The sequence below is a fragment of the Orycteropus afer genome, unplaced genomic scaffold (genome assembly GCF_000298275.1).
Source record: "Orycteropus afer afer isolate SDZICR_OR568_19922 unplaced genomic scaffold, OryAfe1.0 scaffold00062, whole genome shotgun sequence".
Classification (NCBI taxonomy): Eukaryota; Metazoa; Chordata; class Mammalia; order Tubulidentata; family Orycteropodidae; genus Orycteropus; species Orycteropus afer.
Window position 1 is genome coordinate 5454516 of NW_006921649.1, and position 24490 is coordinate 5479005.

At 39.2% G+C, this 24490-nt stretch overlaps 1 protein-coding gene across 1 annotated transcript in view; it reads left to right on the plus strand.

Annotated features, from left to right (window-relative positions):
• TENM2 (teneurin transmembrane protein 2) overlaps window positions 1–24490 on the plus strand; it is a 1334042-nt gene that overhangs the window by 597426 nt on the left and 712126 nt on the right. The window lies entirely within an intron of this gene.

The window sequence follows — 24490 nt, forward strand, 5'->3', positions numbered from 1 at the left end:
TATCTGGCCATGTAAAGTAAAATAAGAGTCGTCACAATTGAAGGGTACTTTCTGCCATGGGAAGAAAGTGGTGGAGACAGACAATATATACACTCATTATTAAATAAAATGTAATGTAATACATTATTTACATAAAATGTATTATATGTATGTATTATATATATATAAAAACCAAAACCAAACTCACTGCCATAGAGTCAAATTCCAACTCATAGTGACCCCCTTCAGGTTCCTGAGGCAGTAAATCTTTATGGAAGTAGATTGCCCAAGCTTCCTTCTGAGGAGTGGCTTGGGGGTTTGAATCTCCAGCCTTCTGGTTAGCAGCCAAATGCCTTAGGCACTACGCCACCAGAGGTCCTTATATAAATGTACATAATATCTAAATAGACATAAAGCATATATACTATGTCTATTCTATATTATTAGAACTCTGGTGGTGTAGTGCCTCAGACATTTGACTGGTAATCAGAAGGTTGGTGGTTCAAATCCACCATCCACTCTGCGGAAGGAATATGAGGCAATCTACTTCCATAAAGATTTATCACTTCAGAAACCCAGTGGGAGTCACTCTGAGTCAGAATCAACTCGATGGAAGTGAGATTTATTTATTTATTTTTAATTCTTATTCTATATTATTAGAATAGTAATATGTGCAATTTTAATTTTGAGAAGGTCATTGTAAGGTTGAAATGGCATACTATGGTGGCAAATACTGCCCTATTGTTCACAAATCACCCTATTTTTTCCTTATGGGCATGCAGCTGGACTGCATTTTAGCTTTTCTTGAAGTAAGGTCACATTACTTAGTTCTGGCCAATGAAATGTGTGTGCAGAATGGCAATTATCATTTCCATTCCTGGAAAATAAATCTTTCTAAACATGATGTTCCATTTTCTTCCTTCATGCATTGACAGAATGAATAGCGAGAACTCAGGTCAGAGGACCAAAAGAAAAATATAGTCACAGAAGAAACCTAAGTCCCTGAATGACCCTGTGGATCAGAGGCCTCCCCCAGACCACTCACCCTTCACCTGCCAACCTGCGTTATATTGCAATGAATAAGAAATATGCTTGTATTATGTGACTCTACAGAATTGGAGTTGTTTGCTTATTTTGACTAATACTATCTATGTCAAAGCCTTTTTTATAAAACGTGAAACAGGATGGTAGTAGTAGTGAGTATAGATTGTAAATATAAGAAAGAAAAAGACATGGTTACTCTCACCATACAATTCTATATATTTAAGTTTGCTAAGAGGTCTCCCCAAAGCATTCTTCTTTATTAAATAGACAAGCCTAGTACTTCTCTCCCCTCTTCATAAATCAGGCTTTTGCCTTGAACTGTCCATCCAGCACAATCCTTCCTGATATTGATAGTGTCAACATCTGAATCTAAGTGTAGCCACTGAAACTCTAAGTGGGTCCTGAAGAAATCTCAGGGTGGGTAGAAAGGGGATACCTCCCTTTCTCCTCCCATCCAGTCTCAAGCATTCTTGAGTCAATCTCCTGCTTTGTAGTTTTCTGTCTTTTCCCACTGGGGTTCACTGTGTGGCCTTGTCTTATCCCTAGGTTATTTGATCTTCTACTCTCATTTTCTCACCAGCATTTTCCTATTTAGCTTTTTTTTTTTTAATAAAATTTATTTTTCCCTTCCTAAGTGTAATTTTTTGTATCTATCTTATTTGAATTTCATTTCATGTAATCCCTTCAGTGCATCCAGGCCAATTTGGATTCTAAGCATCTTGTCTGTTCTCTGACAGCTGGGTATTCACTGTAGAGTACAAATATATACTTAACTCCAATGTCCACAACACTTATAAATAGAACAGTAAAAACTAGAACGAAAGTTAGGAGAAGAGATGGTAGCCTTCCAAGAGGATAGTCCAACTGGTATTTGTTCTTGCAATGAGGAGTTAGGGAGCTCTGGTGGCTTAGTGCCTAAGGCATTTGACTGCTAACCAGAAGCCTGGCGGTTCAAACCCACCAGCCACTCCTTAGAAGGAAGGTTGGGCAAATCTACTTCTGTGGTGATACTGCCTCAGAAACCCAAGGAGGGCTCACTATGAGTTGGATCCGACTCCACGGCAATGGGTTTTTTTTATGAGGAGTTGGAGTAAATGGAAAACTTATATTTAGGACATACTCTCTCCGTCTCATCCTTCATCTCTACATCTCCTACTCAGTCTCTTCTCTGTAGATCCACATTCTGTGCTCTGCAGTTCACATAATCAAACCAAAAAACAAAATCACTGCCATCAAGTCGGATAGCAGTGTGATAGATAGTGTGACAGATAGTCAGATGGAGAGCAGTGTGATAGATAGTTGGCTAGATAGTGACTCATAGCGACCCCTCCTTGGGTTTCCGAGGCAGTATCACTACGGAAGTAGATTGCCCAACCTTCTTTCCAAGGAGTGACTGGTGGATTTGAACTACCAGCCTTCTGGTTAGCAGTGCCTTAGTCACTATGCTACCAGAGCTCCAGTCTACATGGTGAACACCCCAAATTTTCATACTCCCTCTGTTCAAGAAATTGACTTTGACTTTTAGAAGAAGCACAAAATATCTGAAAGGGAGAAGGAATAGAAGAGAGAGAGACTGACTCATATTGCCAGCTTTGTTCATGTATCCATATCTGATCCAGAAAACTCTGGCAGAGAGCAAAGTTGTGGAGTTAAAATGAGACTGCCAGAATCCCAATTTTATGAGTAAGTTAAAGGGAATTATTCTGAACCAGGGACAACCCCCAAAAGGTCTGCTATAGAGGTGAAAGTGAATGGTAGAGGAGCACAAAGAGGTATGTGAAAAAAGAAAGAAAATGAACAGGAAGAAACTGATGATTGGTTAATTCCTTTTGAACTTATAATTCACCAGTAAAAAGCACTCTATGAGATTAATCTTACTGCTAACATATTCAGTTGCGCTAGGTTCAAAAAACATCCAGTGAATACTTACTATTTGTTAGGCATGGTGTCAGGTACTAAAGTCATCCTTGTTCTGAAGTAGCTTTCAATCTAATGGGTAAGTCAGACATATAAACAGAAATGTTACACTCTTGTACACAGCGACCGTGGGAGTCAGGGAGCACTTACCCAACCCTGGAAAGGAGAATGAGAGGAAATTTTCTCACAGATGCTGATGTTAAGGCTGGCTCTGAAAGACAGAAATGGGAGCATTTTGTTGAAGGACAGGAGAGCAGGGCAGAAGGGAAAACATGGATGAAGGCATGACAATGAAAAATAGTATGTTGTGTTCCAGGAAGGGTCAGCCCAGACTTACCACAGCATGAATTAGGAGGTTAGGAGGGGAAAGCAGTGGAGAGAGGGAAAAGGACAGGATTTAAAGAGCCTTGCTGGCCAGGTTAATAAATCCAGATATCAACCTAAGGACATTGGGAACCCATTGAAAGGTTTTAAGCAGAGGGGTGATAATGGTCAAACCTGTGCTTTACATGGATCCTAATGGGAGCTCTGGTAGCATAGTGGCTAAGACACTTGCCTGCTAACCAGACGGCTGGTGGTTCAAACCCACCAGCCACTCCTTGGAAGGAAGGTTGGGCAATCCTACTTGCGTAGTGATACTGCCTCGGAAACCCAAGGAGGGGTCGTTATGAGTCGGGGCCGACTCCACGGCACATAACAACAACAACAACAATGGAAGAAATGGAGAAAATGTAAGAAGCCAAACTAGGGGATAGAGGTACTAGTCAAATAGCTATTGCAGTAGTCTAGGGGAAAATGGACATATAAACTAAAACAGGAGTAATAATAATATCTTACTTTGTTAGTAGTCCCTGAGTGGTGCAAATGGTTAAGTGCTCAACTACTAGCTGAAAGGTTGGTGGTTCGAACCCATCCAGAAGTGCCTTGGAAGAGAGGTCTGGCAATCTGCTTCTGAAAATTCATGGCCTTAAAATCCCCATGGGGCAGTTCTACTCTGCACACTTGAGTCATGATGCTCTGGGATTGACTCCATGGCAACTAACAAAAATAATATGCCAATAGTAATAGCCATGGAGAGGAGAGAATATAGGCTAGAAATATTTCTTGTTGTTGTCATGTGCCATCAAGTTAGACCCCAGTCATAGTGACTCCTCCTTGGGTTTCCGAGGTGGTATCACTATGGAAGTAGATTGCCCCACCTTCCTTAGCCAGACAAGGGGCCCTAATGGTGCAGTGATTAATTGCTTGGCTGCTAACTGAAAAGTCAGTGGTTTGAACACACTAGCAGCCCTGCGGGAGAAAGTTGCGGCAGTCAGATTCTGTAAAGATTGCAGCCTTGGAAACTCTATGAGTAAGTTCTACTCTGTCCTATGTGGTCACTATGAGTTGAAATGGTCTCAGTGGAAGTGGGTTTGGTTTGATTAGGGGACTGATCATTTTCAAAGAACAAGAGTGAAGAAAGTACTAAGGATAGCTATCAGGTTTTGAGCCTGGGTTTCTGGAATAATGGATAGAGAAGGAATGGATTTTATCCAAACTTGAAATGAGTCTTTTTGACATTCGCTCCAATTGAAACACATCACCTAGAAAAACCTTTCATTTGGCAACCTCACTTTATCCACACCCTTGACCCTTCCATGTTCTGTGGCTAGTCAGTCTCTTCATTCCTCTTGGCTTCCTTTCCTTTTCCCAGCCTGGACCTGTCAGCCAATATTTTCAGCTGTCTCCTATACAATTGCTTTCTACTCTTTGTCCCCCTGACCTTTTTCCATACTCACCTTGCCAATAACATTCCTTGGATCAAATCAACTGCTGTTTCCTCTGTGCTAGCTTCCAGGCAGCCCTGAAATGATATTTGTAAAAATCAGCTGGGCCCTTGGTGTTTTCACTTTCCATTGCCCTTTCCCTCTTCTCCTATCAGGTTCCCCCTTCTGTTCTGAACCACACCGGTCTCCTTAGACATGAGCCAGCCACTGGATCTTCAGAGGATGAAGTTGCCACTGACTTTAGATTCAAGTTGAGGTCTCTCAACTTCTCTTCCTTCACCTCCACATTGCTTTCTATCCATACCTGTTCTTTTTTCAGTCTTATTGCAAAAAAATAAATGTGTCTCTTCTTGCCACCTGCTGAGCCTTGATCTGTCTATCAATTGTGTACAAACCATTTTGTAATGAAATATTTTAAATTTATTCATGGTGCAAACTCAGTTAAAGCTTTTTTCTTTCAATCCTCATCATTGTTATTAAACATAGTGTCATCTTTGTTAGCAGAGCTTTCATCAGCCTAAACAAATTATGGCTTCATTGAGTGCCTTCTACTCTATTCGGACTCAAAGTCGGGCCCATGTGACAGAATAGAACTACCCCATAGGATTGTCTAGGCCATAAATCTTTATGGAAGTAGGTTAACAAGTCTTTTTTTCTTGCAGGATAGCTGGGTAGGTTTGAACCACCAGCCTTTTGGTTACCAGCTCAGTGCTTAACCATTACACCATTCACGCTTAAACTGTGGGTAGGCCTAAATTTTCCTCATCCTTATCCTGAGTAAGGATCACGTAGGTTAAGCGTCAATCAACTAGGCCTTAATTAACTCCCTCATGGTGCTTGGCTTCCATCTCTAAACTTAGCCACTGACTTACTGGATAAAAAATAAATTTTATGAGTCAACAAATGCAAAAGTCATTGATACCTCAAATACAAGGTTCTTGTATTGACAAATTTTAAGATGCCATCAATTGTAAAAGATTTCTTTAATAAGAGCATTTTAAGGAAAATTATAAATACAAATACAAATTTAATCCCTGTTTCAGAAATGTGAATGTGAATATGTAAAAAATAATAACAAATAAATAATAACAATTGGATCTTATAATTAAGACAGTAAGTGTTCTCCCTAGATTATGCTTCTCTTTATCTCATACTTGTAGCTGAATCTAACCTGTCCTATATAGTTTCTATTAATGCCATCAATCTATTAAAAGTTTTGCTTTATTGTGGAGTTTTACAGGGAAGAAATATCTGAGATTCATGGTACACAAATCTCTCTCTCAGGGTAGGAATTTGTTTTGTGATGCCGTTGCTCAATGATCTTATTTGGAAATAAAAACATAGCTTTAGTAAAGGTTGAAATATTGAAAAAAATAAAAGCCCAAAACTGAGAACGCTTTTTTGAATATAGAATAAAACATGAATCCAGACATGGGCAAATGAGAACACATTTTTCAATGTTCTACCTCAGTGGGAGTTTAGTGGAAAAAACTACTTACTTGCTTTAAAATGACAGAATATTTCTTTCAGCAAAGACCCATATGTGTTAGTGTGTGCATGTTTCCCTTATTAAATGATAAAATCACTCTCGCTCTGGATTTTAGTGTCTTCCTGCTGGAAGCATCAGATTGTGCAAATCAAGCCGAAGACACAGTCTAGACAAAAATGTCTCCCGACTGGGCTGATGGGCTCTCAGTTTGTGCTGCTGTATGTATATATGCATATGTATATATTTTGTAATACCATTTTGAAAATGACACTACAGTGTTTGTATTTTTCGGCAAGCGTGCCAGCTCCTGATCTATGTTTATTAAAACGTACTAAACTCACTGAGCCTCTGCCATATTTTCCACCCTCCTATGAAGCTTCTGTTTTTTTTTTTTTTTTTTCCTCCATGTTCTAAAATATAACACTGGTGAGAGGCACCAAATGAACAGCCCGGAAGTCAGGAAGCTACTTTTGACTCCCATCCTGTAGTACTCCCGTTGGGCTTCTGTGCGAAATCTGGCTGAGAACACTCAAGTTTGAATTTCCTGCTTAATTTGGTTTATACTGTATTTCTGATGAATCAGTTTACTAGTTTGGGCACAGGGCACTGATCTCATATACCAAACATACATGCACACACTAATACACAAACACATACACACATATGCATGTGTGTACATATACAGGCATACATGTGCATATACATGTACATATGCACACATGCATGTGCATATACACACACCTATACATACACACACACCTACACCTGATGTTCTTTTCCTCCTTTGTGCTAAACTTTTTCCTTTGCTCTCATTTTCGAATTTCCCATTTTTTCTTCAACATTCCCAATATTGAGATTCTTTTGAAGTTCCTCACTGTTAACAATATATCTCTACTGCCAAAGCCCACATTCGTTTTTTTAAAAGTACATTGAATCCTAGGTACTCAATATGGAAGTTTTCATAACATGCCTGAATGTATGAAACATCGATTAATTGAAGCTTAACCCTAAAGAAGTAAGCTTTGCCTTCTGACTCGAGTCATCCGTGTTGTAATAAGCGAAGTACAAGGAATTGAGAGCCCACACAGCCTCCTTCTCTATAACCAGGGGTATGAACGCGTACAGGGATTTCCACGTGTTTTGAACACTTCCTCCATATTACTTTATTGTGAGCGCTCTTGAATTTCATGTTCTAGAATTTCCCCTGAGCTATAGTTTTCTTTGTGTTACACTGACAAAAGAGATTTTTTAAGTTGTTTCTTCTGCTGGAGCAAGAAGAGGCATGAATTGGAAAGTGGCTTCATTATTCACTATAGATCTCATCTCCACTCTCTTCTGCTTTTGTTTCATACTGTGAGAAAGGGCATCTATGAGTCTAGATTACACTTAAGTCTGTGGATACGTTTGCAAATAAGAGCAAGGGGAGGATGGTGTCTCTTAAGTTAATTCCTCAAGTTCACTGAATTCAACTTTTCTTCTTTTGGATGCACTTGGACTTCCCGGACTCTGAGTTCAGGGTTCTCCCACCTGAGAGCTTACAGTCCAAGAAGCTACAGGTTTAAGGAACAGTAGAAATGGCTTTTGGAACAAAATCAAACAAACAAAGCAAACACAACTTTATAGGAAGGTGTATTAGTCAGATGGAAGAAACTTTTACCAGCTCAAATCCTGTGACATTCATTCTTGGGGTATTTCCCAGTCTTTTTCCTTCCACTCCCAGCCCTGACTGCCCCAAAACTCACCATACTACAGCTATTATCACAACCCTACACTGTATCATTTTCCCCAAAATTAAGGGGGGGTCTAGAAATGCAACATCAGTGAGGAAATGACTTCCAAATGTTAGCTCGAAAAGACCTGAAGTACTGATGTATATAATTAGCTACAACCTTTCTACCCCAGTTCTCCAATTTCTCTGTATTGAATTCTTTTTGTTGTTAATGGGACTTAGAGCACTAATTGTTTACTAATCTTATGCTTAGGCACTGGGAATGCCAAAGAAAACAGGACATAGCTCCCATCCTCAAAGAATTCAGGTCTTACAAGGAAGAGATGGGAAAGTTAATTATAGCCTATCTTGAGTATATAATAGATGGACAAATGATGGAGAGATAAGATACTAGGAGAGAGGCTGGCTTTGAAAGACTTGCCAGAGGAGATGAATTTTAAACTGTGTCTTAAGTAGAAGAGATGGGTGAGTCAATTGGTGGAGTATCAGATCCAAAAAGAGGGAAATTGCGTATATACTGCTAACCAGAAGGCTAGCTGTTCAAATCCACCAGCCACTCCTCAGAAGGAAGGTTGGGCAATCTACTTCCATAGTGATACTGCCTTGGAAACCCAAGGAGGGGTCGCTATGAGTCGGATCTGACTTGACGGCACATACAACAACAACAACATATATATATATATCTATATTCAGAAGGAAGACTGGGCAATCTACTTCTGTAGTGATACCACCTCAGAAACCCAAGGAGGGGTTGCTATGGGTCAGATCTGACTCAATGGCAGTGAGTTACACACACACACACACACACACATATATATATATATATACATGTATATATATAAAATCAGTGAACTCATGTATCTTTGGGGATTTGGGGAGAGAGTGTTATGTGTTACTTGCAGGAGCCCTGATAGAGCTATAGCTAGGTGCTGTCGAGTCATTTCCAACTCATAGCATCCCTCTGCACAACAGAGTGAAACACTGCCTGGTCTGCACCATCCTCACAATTGATGCTATGTTTGAACCCACTGTTGTAGCCACCATGTCAATCCATCTCATTGAGGATCTTCCTCCTTTTTACTAACCCTCAACTTTACCAAGCATGATATCATTCTCTAGTGACTGGTCCTTCCTGATAACATGTCCAAAGTATAAAAGACAAGGTCTCACCATCCTTACTTCTAAGATGCGTTGTGGCTGTACTTCTTCCAAGACAGATTTGTTCATTCTTCTGGAAGTCCATAGCATATCTGCCAACACCATAATTCGAATGCACCAATTCTTCAGTCTTCCTTATTCGTTGGCCAACTTTAGCATACTTATGAAACAATTCAAAATATCATGGCTTAGATGAGGCACACTTAGTTCTCAACATGACATCTTTGCTTTTTAACATTTTCAAGAGATCTTTTGCAACAGATTTGTTCAATGCAAATGTCGTTAGATTTCTTGGCTGCCACTTTTGTGAGCGTTGATTGTGCATCCAAGTGAAATGAAATCCTTGACAACTTCATTGTTTTCTCTTTTTTATGATGTTGCTTACTGGCCCAGTTGTGAGGATTTCTTTTTTCTTTATGTTGAAGTTTAATCCATACTGAAGGCTGTAGTCTTTGATCTACATCAGTAAGTGCTTCAAATTCTCTTCATTATCAGCAAGGCTGTAGCATCTACACAATACAGATTGTTAATGCGTCTTCCTTCAGTTCTGATTCCACATTCTTCTTCATATAGTCTAGCTTCTTGGATTATTTTCTCAGCATACAGACTGAATACATATGGTGAAAGGGTACAACTCTGACTCACACCTTTCCTGATTTTAAACCATGCAGCATCTGTTGTTCTGTTTGAAAACCCACCTCTTGATCTGCATACAGGTTCAGATGAGCACAATTAAGTGTTCTAGAATTCCCAATCTTTGCAATGTTATCCATAATTTGTTATGATCCACACAACTGTATGTCTTTGTGTAGTCAATAAAGACATCTGTCTGGCATTCTCTGCTTTCACCCCTCATCTGTCAGTTTGTCGTATGGTGATGGCTTGCATGTTGCTGGGTTGCTGGAAGCTGTGCCAGTCATATTTCAAATATCAGCAGGGCACCCATGGTGGGCAGGTGTCAGCAGAACTTCCAGACTAAGAAAGACTAGGAAGAAGGACATGGCTAGGGCCACTTCTGAAATGATTACTCAGTGAAAACCTAAGAATAGCAGCAGAACATTGTCCAATATTATGCTGGAAGATGAGTCCCCAGGTTGGAAGGCACTAAAAATATGAGTGAGGAAGAGCTTCCTCCTCAAAGTAGAGGTGACCTTAATAATTGGTTTTGAGTAAAGCTCTCAGGACCTCATTTGCTGAGTTGTAGCTAGATAGCTACAACTATCCATAATAACTCATCTGGACTTAACCCAAGGTAAGCCATTAAAGAATTTAAAGCAACTAAATTAAAATAGCATTTTCAGTTGTTTTGACCCCTAGGATGTTTTGATTTTATGACTACAACACAGATATTTTCAATTGAATCATACCAAGATTCATGAATTTTTATTGAGAAAGTATTTCCTAGGGACAATAAGAGGATTCAGTTATTGGAGAGTATCTCCATCATCAGGGGTTTTTGTTTTATAATCTCTCTATTCTTTTAAGCAACTGTATATGTTTCAAAGGAGACTTTTAAGGGAATTGGGGAGTCCATTAATTTGGCAAACTTTATTTGCTGCTGTAATTCCAAAAGAGGTGAAGTAAAGATATAAACCTTCTGGCTGTTGAACACGCCACGGGCAGCTGCCAGTCTGTGCTAGGAACCTGAGGCTATTCGGGGCCACTCAAGAACATGGTCTGCCTTCATCCCCCATCAGCCCAGGAGCACAGCGAAGTAGTGAGGTCCTTTGTATTGGAAGCAGTTATTTCTGTCATGAAGGCTTGCAAACAAGTCACTCGGGGATAGATGATGACTGGAAAACTGTATTTTGAAGGACCCCAAGGTGTCTCTTTAGCATTCATGCCTTCTCCAGCAATCTGTTAGTCTGTCGACTTCAGCTTTCATCTCCTCGTACTGCCCGGTTCTCGATGTTGTGTCATGTTGTGAAATGTGCATCACTCCCTTGCCTTTCATCTAAGAGTTTATTACCAAGATGCAGGTTTTCATCGTCAATGGGTGAATGTCAGTTGGAATTAACAACAGTTTCACTCATTGGCTTTTATGGTTAATATTTACATAGCTTCCAGATTGCAGCCTTTGGGTAGGGAGACCCGTGGAATACCAAATGATCCAAGGTCGAGAATCACAGAAAGTTGCTTATTTCTTTTTTCAAAAAAGTCTTATTTTATTTATGTTTTTAAGAAATAAAATGATTTGAATGGCTTCCAGTAAAACTGCCCAAAATAAAATATAAGGCTTTGCTTTATGCAAGTCTTAGCAAAATCCAAATGGATATTGAGCAGGATATTTGGGAGCTAGGTAAACTCAGCTTTCTGAGGCAAGCCATTGTTGTGTCTGTAATACAAAAATTCTGGAGAAAAAAATCAATTTTAAGTCTTTTTCATTACCTTTATTTTCAAGTGAGTAAAATTTGCATAAAATGATTTCATTCCATGTTTGTACGTTTTCTGGCATTACCAAAACCACACTAACCTGTTTTCTTTAACTTGACCTTCAGCATCCTCAGCTGTAAATTGACTCCTCATCAGTTTTAAATACTTAAAGTGAGGTGACTTAGAAATAGGCTGAACAGGTATCCTATCCTAAAAGAGGAAACCCTAAAATAAAGCAAGAGTTGTACTTGAATGATTTCAGCAGAACACACTTCACATTCTGAATTCTTTGCCTTCTTGAGTGCTTATTAATTTTCTCTAGAATGCTATAGCTTTTCTACCATCTATCTCTTTTGGTTTTATTAATGCTTAAAATGTGAAGGTTTGCTTTGGTTTGGTTTGGTGTTTTTTTTTTTTTTTTTTTTTCTAATTCTTGAGGAAGCAGTAGTTTCCCTTTGTCACTCACAGAATTTATAGCAAGGATAAGAATGTTATTTTTGGAATCAGCTCCCAGTTAAAATCAAAGTTGCATCATTTACAAACTTCAAAGTTGCATCATTTACAGGCTGTGCACCACTAAATTTATTTCTCTCAGCCTCAGTTTTCTAATCTACCAAATGGAGTTGAAGGAAAATAACACTGTGATCTCCATGAGGCAGAAACTCCCTGTTTTCTCCAGGTACTAACCCAAAAGGGACTTTTAGACAAAGCAAAACTGTAACCTAAAAGATCACAATGTGCTCTGAGTTGGCACTTGAGTTATTTATTCTGTATTTTTCAAATACTTTGACTTTTCGAACTCTTGAAATGTTAACACTGCTCATTTTCAAAGGAATTAAAAATAAAAAAAGTAGGTGATCCCTAATGATCTTGTTGTGATGTTGTTATGTGCCGTTGAGTAGGACCCGGCCCCTAGCGACCCCTCCTTGGGTTTCCAAGGCAGTATCACTACGAAAGTAGATTGCCCGATCTTCCTTCTGAGGAGTGGCTGGTGGATTTGAGCTGCCAGTTTTCTGGTTAGCAGTCAGGTGCCTTATGCACTACACTACCAGAGCTCCCCTAACGATCTTACCTGTTCTGAAATTCTGAACATCTATCATCCATGTATGACTAGAATTTTAGATGTACCTTTTCTACTTAGAGGTTCCTGGGTAGTGCAAGCAGTTTGCTCTCTGCTTCTAACCAAAATGTTGATGATTCAGATCCATCCATCAGTGCCATAAGAAAGACCTAGCAATTTATTCCTGTAAGGTTGTTGTTGCTGCTGTTAGTTACCATCAATGTTGGCTCCAAATCCTGGAGACCCCATATGTATCAGGGTAGGTAGGACCTTACTCCACAGGGTTTTCAATGGCTGATTTTTCAGATGTGGTTCACTCAGCCATTCGTTTTAGGTGATTCTGGGTGAACTTAAACTACCAACCTTTAAGTGAGCAACCTAACAGATAACTGTTTGTGCCACCCTGAGACTTCCTCCATAAGATTATCAAACCAAAGCCAAATTCACTGCCATCGAGTCAATTCCAACTCATAGGGACCTCATTGGATTTCTAAGGCTGTAAATTTTATGGTAGTAGATTGCCCCATCTCCCATCCACAGAGTGGCAGTGAGGTTTTTTTGTTTTTTGTTTTTTTGTTTTTCAATAGTCTTCTTGGCAAAGCCAAACTCAACCAAGCCTCTATCCAGTTGTTTTTAGCATATATATATTTTAAATGTCCTCATAATTGCCTCCATCCTACACTCTGTTGCTACAGAACTGGCCCTGCTCTAGGACCTCACTTGAAGCTGATGTGGTAGGAACATTGCTCTGCTTGTTGTCAGACAAATTGGGTCCTGTTCTTACATCTCTCACAGAAGAGCTGGTGACCAGGGGCAAGTCACAGCTTCTCTGTGGCTCATCGTCTAAAACAAGGTAATCATTGCTGTCCTCTCTGCCTTGCAGGGGACAGTGTACGTGAAAGCATTCTGAAAAATCTCCTGTGATGAACAAATTCAAGATGAAACATTGGCTAGTATTAAAAAGCACACAGCCTATAACCCTCTGGGACTAAAAGGGACCAAACTCAAATGTGTAGTCTAAAGACAGGTCAAGTAAGGTTTGATATCTGGATTTTTTTAATCCATTGTATGGTGGAAAGAATATAGGTGTTGAGGTCATATAGATCAGGATTCATATACATTGGAGACCAACCTATTTCCAAGCCCAACAAAGCAGACTCTAGTTAATAAAGTCTAGTTTGAATTAATACTTTGATTTTATTTGTTTTCTTTTTTCCTTAATAATTTACCAGTTTTATGATCTTTGGCACACCACTTAACCTCTCTGAATGTCCTCAATGTCACTGCCTGTGCAATGGTGGTACTAATGCCTCTTTTACAGTTATTTGTGTAAATTAGACATAAAGTAGGTCAAGCACCAAGTACTATTCTAGAGACACACAAGCCCAAAAGAAGTATTGATTATTTTTCCTAGATTTTATGTCATTCCAATGTTCAATAAAACTTAGTATTGACCCTCAAGCTCCATGGTATAAATGCTATTTTAGATAATGAGCTTTTATTCTGCTTTTACACATAAACAAAACAAGGATGAAAAGAAGTATACCAAAAAATCAAGAATGAGGTGGGAAGTGTAGTAATGATAGAAGAGAAGAATATTTTCAGATTGCAGATCCTGTTCCTAATGAAATGTGCTTTATTTGTCAAAGTAAATTTTAGAGAGGAAACATTTGAAATAGATTGGCCTACAAGCTTATTAAGTCCACACAGAAAAAAAAGTTCTTTTTTTGAGTCAATACGTCTGGTTTCAATGATTTATCACAAACCACTAAATGGAGAAGACAGCTCTTTAGTGACAAGAACTGGGATTTTAGGACAACATCAGGTTGTCAGAAAATTCCTAAGGTTTGGATTTACAGGGAGGGACCAAAAGATGCTTGAATAGCTGGAATTGGGGTTCCACAGGGAAGGAGTATGTTTCTGAGGAGATGAAAGGTGAAATGAATGTTTGATAAACTGAGAATGAGTACAGAATTACACACCATAAATAGCCTAAACCATGGATGATATTTGGGCAAGAAGGAAGTAGAGTCAAAATAATCAGAATGTTTGTAAATAAAGTACACAGAACAAAGTCTTCCCATGGATTGAGTAGACCTTCTATAGCAATGGTCTTCAATCAGAGGTAGTTTTGCCCCCAAAGGTCTTTGGTAATATCTGGAGACATTTTGGCTTGGCACAGCTTAGAGGTTGCTACTGGCATCTAGTGGATAGAGACCAGAGATGGTGCTCAGCATCCTACAATGTATAAGACAGGCCCCACAACAAAGAATTACCAAAATGTCAAGAGTTCCAGGGTTGAGAAATCTTGACCTAGACCAGCTTTTCCAAACTGTGTTCCATTAACATGTGAAATGATAATAATACATATTCAGGGGGAAAATAAATATACTTGGGGAAGGGAAGTTTGTATCCAACAAACTTGAGTAGGTTTCTTTACTACAGAGTGTCCCTGAGCTACTAATACAATGAGAAAGCATTTTCCAAATCAGTATTCCAAGAAATGCTTTTTAAATCACAAACGTCCTACCAAATAAAGTATAACCAACCCAAACCAAACCCACTGCTATCAAGTCAGATCCGACTCATAACAACCCCTCCTTGGGTTTCCGAGGCAGTATCACTATGGAAATAGATTGCCCAAACTTCCTTCTGAAAAGTGGCTGGTGGGAAGCACTAATTTGGTATTTTGTATTACTTTTTTAAACAAAGGATATCATTGCTGATGTCAGATGGATCTTGGCTCAAAGCAAAGAATACCAGAAAGATGCTTACTTGTGTTCTATTGACTATGCAAAAGCATTTGATTGTGTGGATCATAACGATTGTGGATAACATTGAGAATAATGGGAATTCCAGGACACTTAATTGTACTCATGAGGAACCTGTACATAGACAAGGAGACTGTCATTCAAACAGAACAAGAGGACAGTGCATGGTTTAAAATCATGAAGGGAGTGTGTCAGGGTTGTATCTTTTCACCATATTTATTCAATCTATATACTGAGCAACTAATCCAAGAAGCTGGACTATATGAAAAAGAACATGGCATCAGGATTGGAGGAAGGCTCATTAACAGCCTGGGATATGCTGACAACACAACTTTGCTTGCTGAAAGTGAGGATGACTTGAAGCACTTACTGATGAAGATTGAAGAATGCAGTCTGCAGTATGGATTACATCTCAATATAAAGAAAACAAAAGTTCTCCCAACTGGACCTATAAGCAGCATCACAATAAATGGAGAAAAGATTGAAGTTGTCAGAGACTTCATATTGCTTGGTTCTATAATCGATGCCAATGGAAGCAGCAGTCAGTACATCAGATGACAATGTATAGCACTGGGTAAGTTGCTGCAAAGGACCTCTTTCAAGTGCTGAGGAGCAAAGATGCCTCCTTGAGGACTAAGGTGAGCCTGACACAAGCCATGATCTTTTCAATTGCCTCATATGCATGTGAGAGCTGGACAATGAATAAAGAAGACCAAAAAAGAATTGATGCTTTTGAGAATGTGGTGCTGGTGAAGAATGCTGAAAGTACCATGGACTACTAAAAGAACTAACAAATCTGTCCTGGAGGCAGTGCAGCCAGAATGCTCCTTGGAAGTGAGAATGGCCAGACTTCATCTCACCTACTTTGGTCATGTTGTCAGAAGAGACCATTCCCTGGAGAAGGATGTCATGCTTGGTAAGGTGGAAAAAGGAGAAGGCCCTCAACGAGATGGATTGACACAGTGACTACGGTGATGGGCTCAAGTACAGCAGAGATCATGGAGCTGGCGCAGGACCAGGCAGGTGGTGTTTTGTTCTGCTGTGCATAGGGTCGCTATGAGTTGGAGACCAATCGTCGGCATCTAACAACAACAACAACTTTTTTAAAAAACCAGTTGCTGCCACAGCAACTACTTGAAAAAGTGTAGACTTAATCCCTAAATTGTTAGTAAATGAACAAAAAATTCTAGCCATAAATATATATTAAAGAAAGCAGAAGCTCAAAAGATCAAATCCTGACAAGATAGAAATAACCAAGAGCATAGCTAGGGCAGTGATGAAACAAAAGAATATTCTGTCCCATAGTTCCTTAATACCATCTCTAGCAGTAAGAATGCCAAAGCCTAATGTAACATCAGTATGTGGGATACTAATACAGACTTCTCCATAGTAGGCGCTCAATACATTTGTTGAATTGAATTTATTGTTGATACTTAAGTGATTCTCCCACCCCCATTTATAAGTGAGTAGTTACAGCACAGCAGTTGCTCATATCTGATTGCTTTGTTTGTAAAAGGAATATTCATTTGCATTTTTTTTCTCTGAAATATTGCATTTATTTATTTTAGTGCATCTTCTCAGAAGATGTATTCAAGAGAGAGCAAGAATAATGTATACTCCCTGGTTGAATGCAAGGCCATAATTTAAATAGAGGTGTTTGGCTGACACTGGAGCTTTTGAGTGAATGTAGAGGCCCAGGGAAGGAAGGGGACAATTTATTATTGTCTACTTACTACGCTGAAGCTTTGAGTTCCCTTAGTTACTTGAATGCAATATACATTACTCTGAAGAGGATCTGAAGTGAGCTCTGTGCAGAAGAAAAAGTCATGTGTGCTGTGCTGGAATCAAACCTGCAATAATCTATTGCAAATAGCAATTTATTAGGAAATAGGCATGTATATTTAGCATAATAAATCCTGGCATTCTAGTAGCTTAATTACTTAATTTTCTAAGAGAAAACATATATCTCATCTCTCTTTTGATCCTACTTACTATAATATTAAAGGAATTTAATAGCCTTAGGACCTTTTGTCCTTCTATCATTCATTAGCTTGATCTTATACTTAATCCTCATTTCCATTTGCAGAGAATTTACAATCAGTTTCAGCTTGAGGATAGCTGCCAGACTCTGGAAGTAAGTTGGGGGATTTGATGAGCTGCATTAAATGTTAAAAATTGCCAGGGTGTTCTTATGATAAGGTATCCCACCTCAAAGCATTACAAGAAGGTAAATGAGGAAGCAGCATCCCACACCCTAGTTGTGCCTTCCAGTAGTGTGTGCCTTAAGAAGAGGAACAGAGCTGTTGGTGTGGCGAATTGGAGAGAGAAACACATCAGGGAAAGAACTGGCATTGCATCAACAGACTGTAACATATTTTAATTCCAAGGCTATGTAATTGCCTAGATTTTAGTTTTACAAAGATGGTTAAGGCTGGTTAAGATTGTTAATAAAAATTGAAGTAACTCAATTTTTCATATCGCTTCACTGTTAGGGGACAATACAGTTTGGAGGTTTAGTTTCTGAGGTTCATGAACTTGAGTGTGAGTCCTGTTGTGTGGTATACTACCTGTGTCAACTTTCAATTATTGATTCTCTCTGAACCTCAGTTTTCTCATCTGTAAACTAGGTGGTGGAGAGAGGGTTAGTAATATTAACTACCTCATTGAGTTTGGGCAGCATTTATCCACCTTGCATTATTGGCACTTTGGTCTGGGCAATTCTTCCTTATGAGGAGCTTTTCTAAGCATGGAAGGATGTTTAGCAGCAACCCTGACCTCTGCCCATTAGATGCCAGTAGCAACCCCTTCCCCCAGTTGTGACAATCAAAAGTGTGTCTAACCAAAACCAATTGCTGTCAAGCCAGTTGCAACTCATGGTGACCCATATGTTTCAGAGTAGAATTGTGCTTTATAGGGTTTAAAATAGCTATTTTCCTGAACTAGGTCCACATAACAGCAACAACAACAACAGGTCCCTGGGACTTTCTCCAGAAGTGTCTCTGAGTGGACTTGAACCTCTAACTTCTTGGTTAGTGACCTAGCTTGTTAACTGTTTGCACCACCCAGGGTGCCCAGAAATTGCCAAATGTCACTTGGGGACAAAAAGCCACTCCCTCACTTCCCCACCTCCCATCCCATCCCCACCCTTCACTTGCATCTAAGAGTTGAGTCCTGTGCTCAATTAATATAATCAGCTATCATTATTCAGCGAGCTTCAAAAAAATACTACATCTCCTGAAAGGAAAGAAGACAAGCTTTTGGGTTTTGGTTTTTGAGTGCTTTATATGGTTTACTATTCTATTAATTGAAATTAAAAACCTGTGCATTAATTTTCTATTGCCACTGTAACAAAGTACATCATAGATTCCAGGAATGAGGGGTTTGTTGTTGTTGTTGTTGCTGAAAAATTATATATAACATGGCATTTACAGATACATCATTTTTTCCTGTGTAAGACTTCATGGAATCAGTTACCTTATTCAGTCTGTACCTACTTCACCCACATTTGGTGCTACCTCTCCCATGTTGTTGTTGTTATTTGCCGTCAAGTAGGACCCGACTCATAGCGACCCCTCCTTGGGTTTCCGAGGCATTATCACTACAGAAGTAGATTGCCCAACCTTCCTTCCAAGGAGTGGCTGGTGGGTTTGAACCGCCAGCCTTCTGGTTAGCAGTCAAGTGCCTTAGGCACTATGCTACCAGAGCTCCTACCTCTCCCATAGCCATGAATAAAAAGTGACTGCTATCTGGATTGGCATAGTGGCTGCAATGATGGACTCAAACATCATAACAATTGTGAGGATGGTACAAGACCAGGCAGAATGGCTATGAACTGGAACTAACTCAATGGCACCTAACAACAACAACACACCGCAGAAAATGATCCCTACCTCCACATTCTTCATTACCACCAATGAACAATGGTCTGTGTGTGTGCGGTGTGTGTATGTGTGTGTGTGTGTGTATATATATATATATATATATATATATCTGTGTGTGTGTGTGTGTGTGTATATATATATATATATATGTATATATATACCTACACTTGTCATAAAAATGGGATCATACAATATTTGTCATTTTGTGATTGACTTATTTGGCACAGTGTAATTCCTCCAGGTTCATCCACATTGTAAGATGTTTTGGAAACTCATTTTTCATTATGGCTGAGTAGTATTATTTCTTTTACTTTGAAGTTGAATTAGTCCAGACATAAAAGCCTCAGACCCTTTACTTTCCACTCATGCTGTAAAAATAAAATTCCCCAAAATGCTGCATAGAATCTATCCCGGGACCAGTAATGAATACTAGAAGTTGGTGGGATACCTCCCCTGTCAATTTCCAGCTGCAAATCCCCATGTGTCACCCTGTAGCCCGTATGCCTCGCTCAGCGAAGCTCAGCTGTGTCACTTCTGCCTTCCCTCTGGCACTGATTCCTACAAGCAGACAATTACTGGTGTCAGCAAGCATGTGGCTACGGCTCGCTGCATGATTAGCTGTTAATATTTTGTAAAAGGAATCATTTGAACCCCATCAATGTACCCATCGGAGATAAATCGCTTTTCAAGCATATCAAACCAGGCTTTCTAATGTTGAAGATGCTGTGGTCAGAATAAAGTGCTGCTCATTTTCCAAGAAAGCTTTATTATTATTTTTTTCTCTCTTAACAAAGACTTCATGGACCCTTGTCATGGTTTAAAACAGAGGAGAGGAGGTATATCTGGAAGAGATGAAAAGTCTTAAACTTTTTAATGAAGTTCTTAAAATGTTTCTACTTTGACCTTAGAGTGATTCTCCTAAATTTCAGACAATATCATTTTCCAATGTGAGTAGTAACGGAGAAATGAGGCAATTTAATGGTAGTCAGAGTGTGATGAGGCAGCCAACAACAAAAATCCTCTTTGGAACTCAAATGATAGTATTAGATTTCTTTATCCCTGAAGGACTTAAACAATGTAATCACTGCATCTGTCATTAATTACACATAAGGTTGTGTGTTCAGTAATTATAACTCTATTGCCATGCATTCTAAAAAAAAAAAAAAAAAAGGCTTTTATTTATTTTAAGTCAATGCTTACAAACCAAACTTTTGTTTCTCATTGTTGGCTATGGCCAACTAAGCAAAATAAATAAATAAATAAATGACTAGGAGGTGATCTTTTGCTTTCTGATGGCAGATAAGTTGTTGTATAAAAAGATTCTTGTTGTATCTATGGCATTCTATATATTCAGAGTAAAATCCAGACACTTCCCTAATTTGGCTCATATGTACTCATCTGATGCCACTCTATTCCTTTCTTATTTCCTTGATGTCACATTGCACTTCTATCTGTTTCTGGAGTTCCCAAACGCTCCTATCACTAGATCTTTGCATTTGCTAATTCCTCTGTCTGTAATGCTCTTCTTCTAACACTTCTTCAGTCATGAGTGCATTCTCAGCACAGAAGCCAGAGGGTGCCTATTAAAAGTCATATATTGTCACAGCTCTGCTCATAGCCCACCAATGGCCTCTTGTCTCACTCCAGATAAAGGCCAAGGTCCTTAATCATTAGCCATTAGGGATGTGCAAACCAAAATCACAATGAGATGTACTAGGACAGCTAATACCAGAAAAACAGAAGATAGTAAGCATTGGTGAAGATATGGAGAAGTTGGAACCCTTGTCTTTTGCTCATGGGATTGTAAAATGGTGTAGCCATTGTAGAAAAGGGTTTGTGAATTCCTTAGAAAGTTAAACATGGAATTATCAAATGATCCACAATTCCTTTCCTAAGTACAGCCTCAAAAGACTTGAAAGCAGGGACTGCACAGAGACTTGTATGCTAGTGTTCACTGCAGCAGTACTCACAATAGCTAAAAGTTGGAAACCACCCAAGTGTTCATCAACAGAGGAATGGAAAAACAAGATGTGGTATATCCATACAATGGAACATTATTCAGCCATACAGAGAAATGAAATTCTGAAACATGCTATGACATGGATGAAACTTGAAAATATTATACTGAGGTGAAATAAGTCAGTTATAAAAAGACAAATACTATATGATCCCACTTGTATGAAATATCTTTCCAGTTCCAGTTGCCATAAAGTTGACGCTGGCTGATGGCAACCCTATGTGTGTCAGAGTAGAACTGTTCTCTATAGAGTTTTTGAGTGCTGATTTTTCAGGGAAAGATTGCCAGGCCTTTCTTCTGAGGTGCCTCTTGAATCCCCACTTAATAGCCAAGCACAATTGTTGGCATCACCTAGGGACTCCATGAAATAGTAAAATAGGAAAACGTGTAGAGACAAGTGTCATTAGGTTACTAGGGGCTCAGAGGAGGAGAAAAAAGGGAGCTAAAGGTACTGAGTTTCTGTTTATGGGGATTAAAAGCACTTGAAAATAGGTAGTAGTGATGGTTGCACAAGATGAATGTAATTATACCCACTCCTCACTTGTCAGGAGCTCTGGTGGTATAGTGCCTAAAGCATTTGATTGCTAACCAGAAGGCTGGCAGTTCAAACCCACCAGCTTCTCCTCAGAAGGAAGATTGGGCAATCTACTTCCATAGTGATTCCACCTCAGAAACCCAAGGAGGGGTCACTATGAGTTGGATCTGACTTGACAGCAGCAAGTTTGGTTTGGAGTTTTTTCCTCACTTATCAATGTGGTTACGTTCCAAAGACCAGGTCATTATATAAAAATTGACATCATGTAAAAATGGAGGATGACCACATCAGATCACAAAATGGAAGATGACTACATCATTATGTAACTGGCAAATTACATCATTACATAACTGCCACATTACATCATGGCATAACTGCTAAACCATTGAGAACCATGGCCAGCCAAATTGACGCATCCCTCCATCACAGCCAACATTACTCTTGCCTTATATTTTGGTGTTCATTACTGCTAGACTTACATAGTTAATGCACAAAATAGTTATACAGTAGAGTTTTTTACTATTGTTGTAATGTTGGACAATGAGATAGTCGATAAGTGAGGAGTAAGTGTATAAAGCGGCAAAAATTTTGTTATATATATTTTATGACAATAGCAAGAGAGAGAGAGAAAGAGGAAAAGAAAGAGCCAAGGTTCTCACAGTAGCCCTGAAAGCCTTACACAATCTGACTCCAGTTCTTTCTGTGACCTCCTTTCCTGCTCTTTCCCCCTTGGTCATAGCACTGGGCTTTTCCATGTTCCTCAGATAAGCTGGACACTCAGCCTCCTCAAAGCCTTTGCATTTTCTTTTCCCTATAATTGATATTTCCTTACATATATACAACTCTCCTTTCCTTCAGGCTCTTCTCAGAATTACTGGTCAGATAGAGACTTGTGGAACCCCTGAGACTATGGCCCTGGGTTACCCTTCAGGTCTAGAAATGGACCTAACCATGGATTGGCTCTCAGCCCCACAGTAGAAAGACCTACATGCAGAACACCTACTCTAAGGCAATGCATACACCCACTCTAGGGAAGTGCACCCCTTAGATCAATCAGCCATGAGGGGTAGCATTCACACAGAAGGGAAGCTGGACAGACAAGAGTGCATAGTGAGGAAGGCCACAGGGTGGGGATAGTCACAGGGACAATGGGGGAGGAGAGTTTGTTATGGTCAGGGATGGTAATCAGGTTGTGAAATCAAATGCATAAACTGTTGGATGTAAAACAAATTTGCTTTGTAAATTTGCACCCTAAACCAAAAATGTATCCATTTCTTCCTCTCCTGAGTTTGCCCACCCAGACAACAGCAACTACCCTTTCTCTCTCTCTCTCTCTCTCTCTCTCTCTCTCTATATATATATATATATATATATCTCAGCTGTTCATATCATTGCCTTGTTTTTCTATCCTAGCACTTATCACATTTTAACACACTCTACAAAGCACATATTTAGCTTTTGTATAGTTTGCCTCCTCCATGAGATTATAAACTCTACCAGGATATAGATTTTTGTGTGTTTTATTTACTACTCTATTTTCAGATTCTAGTAGGAACTCAATAAATACGTGTTGAATGAATGAATGAATAAAGCAAATATTGGTTGTTCATGGAGCCATTTACTGAGAGCCCTACTTATGGCACCCTTTGTATTCCATAACTTATTGCACTGTTCATTTCCTTCAAGCACTTACCCAACCTGTGAAGACCTTGCTGACTTATTTTTTGGTTTTCTGCCTCCCTTACTAGAAAGTTCACTCTTATGAGCAGGGACCATGACTAACTGGTTCATTGTTGCATCCCCAGCACCTAGTGTAACACTGCTACATGGTCAGGGCTCAATAAATATTTGTTGAATGAGTAAGTCAGAAAGAAACTAAGCCTTCATTTAGGAAATTGGATATACACTCCACTAAGCAGGGACATGAATATGATATTAAAAGTGGTGTTCAGGCTCACTAGGTATAAGCATGTGAATCCCATGTACCTTCTGACTCTCTGTGCAGTTGAAACTACCATTCCCTCTCCTTTTCCGCTCCCTCTAACAGTGTTACTTATTGCATTGCTAAATAGATACTGTATTGTATTACTAAATGTGAATGCTTGAGCAGAAGTGAATTTCTAGGGAGGGGCCTCTGTAATCAGCTCCAAAGAATAGTTGCAGTAAGACCAAAGTATGTTTTTTTTGTTTGTTTGTTTGTTTTTGTCTGTCCTTGCTTCATGTATCTCATTGCATTTTCTGTCAATACAGTATCAGTAGAAATATCTAATATTTTTAGGTAACATATCTGTTAGGCTTCAGCATGTGGCTTGCCACCTCTCAGCTGCAGCACTTATAAATAGCTTCGTAAAATCATGTCGGACAAAATACTGCTTTGGCCACCTTTTTGCTGTGTGACTTTGGGCAAGTGTCTTAACCTCTCTGAATATAGTTACATATAAAACATGGATTTAAATAGACCTACACTAGCTGCTCTGCAGAAGAAAAATGAGGCAATGTACTTCCGTAAAGATTTGCAGCCTTGGAAACCCAATAGGGGTCATTATGAGTTGGAATCAACTTGATAGCTGTGAGTTTGGATTTGTTTAGATCTAGTTTATTTAATATATTTTTTAAAATTTTCTTGTGATACTATATATATATAACATAAAATTTTCCTCTTTAACCATTTTTAAGCATATAATTCAGTCTCATTAATGACATGGAGCAGTTTAAGCATAGGTACTGAAACAAGGCGGGCTTGTGCTTACTCACTGATCTGCACTGAACAC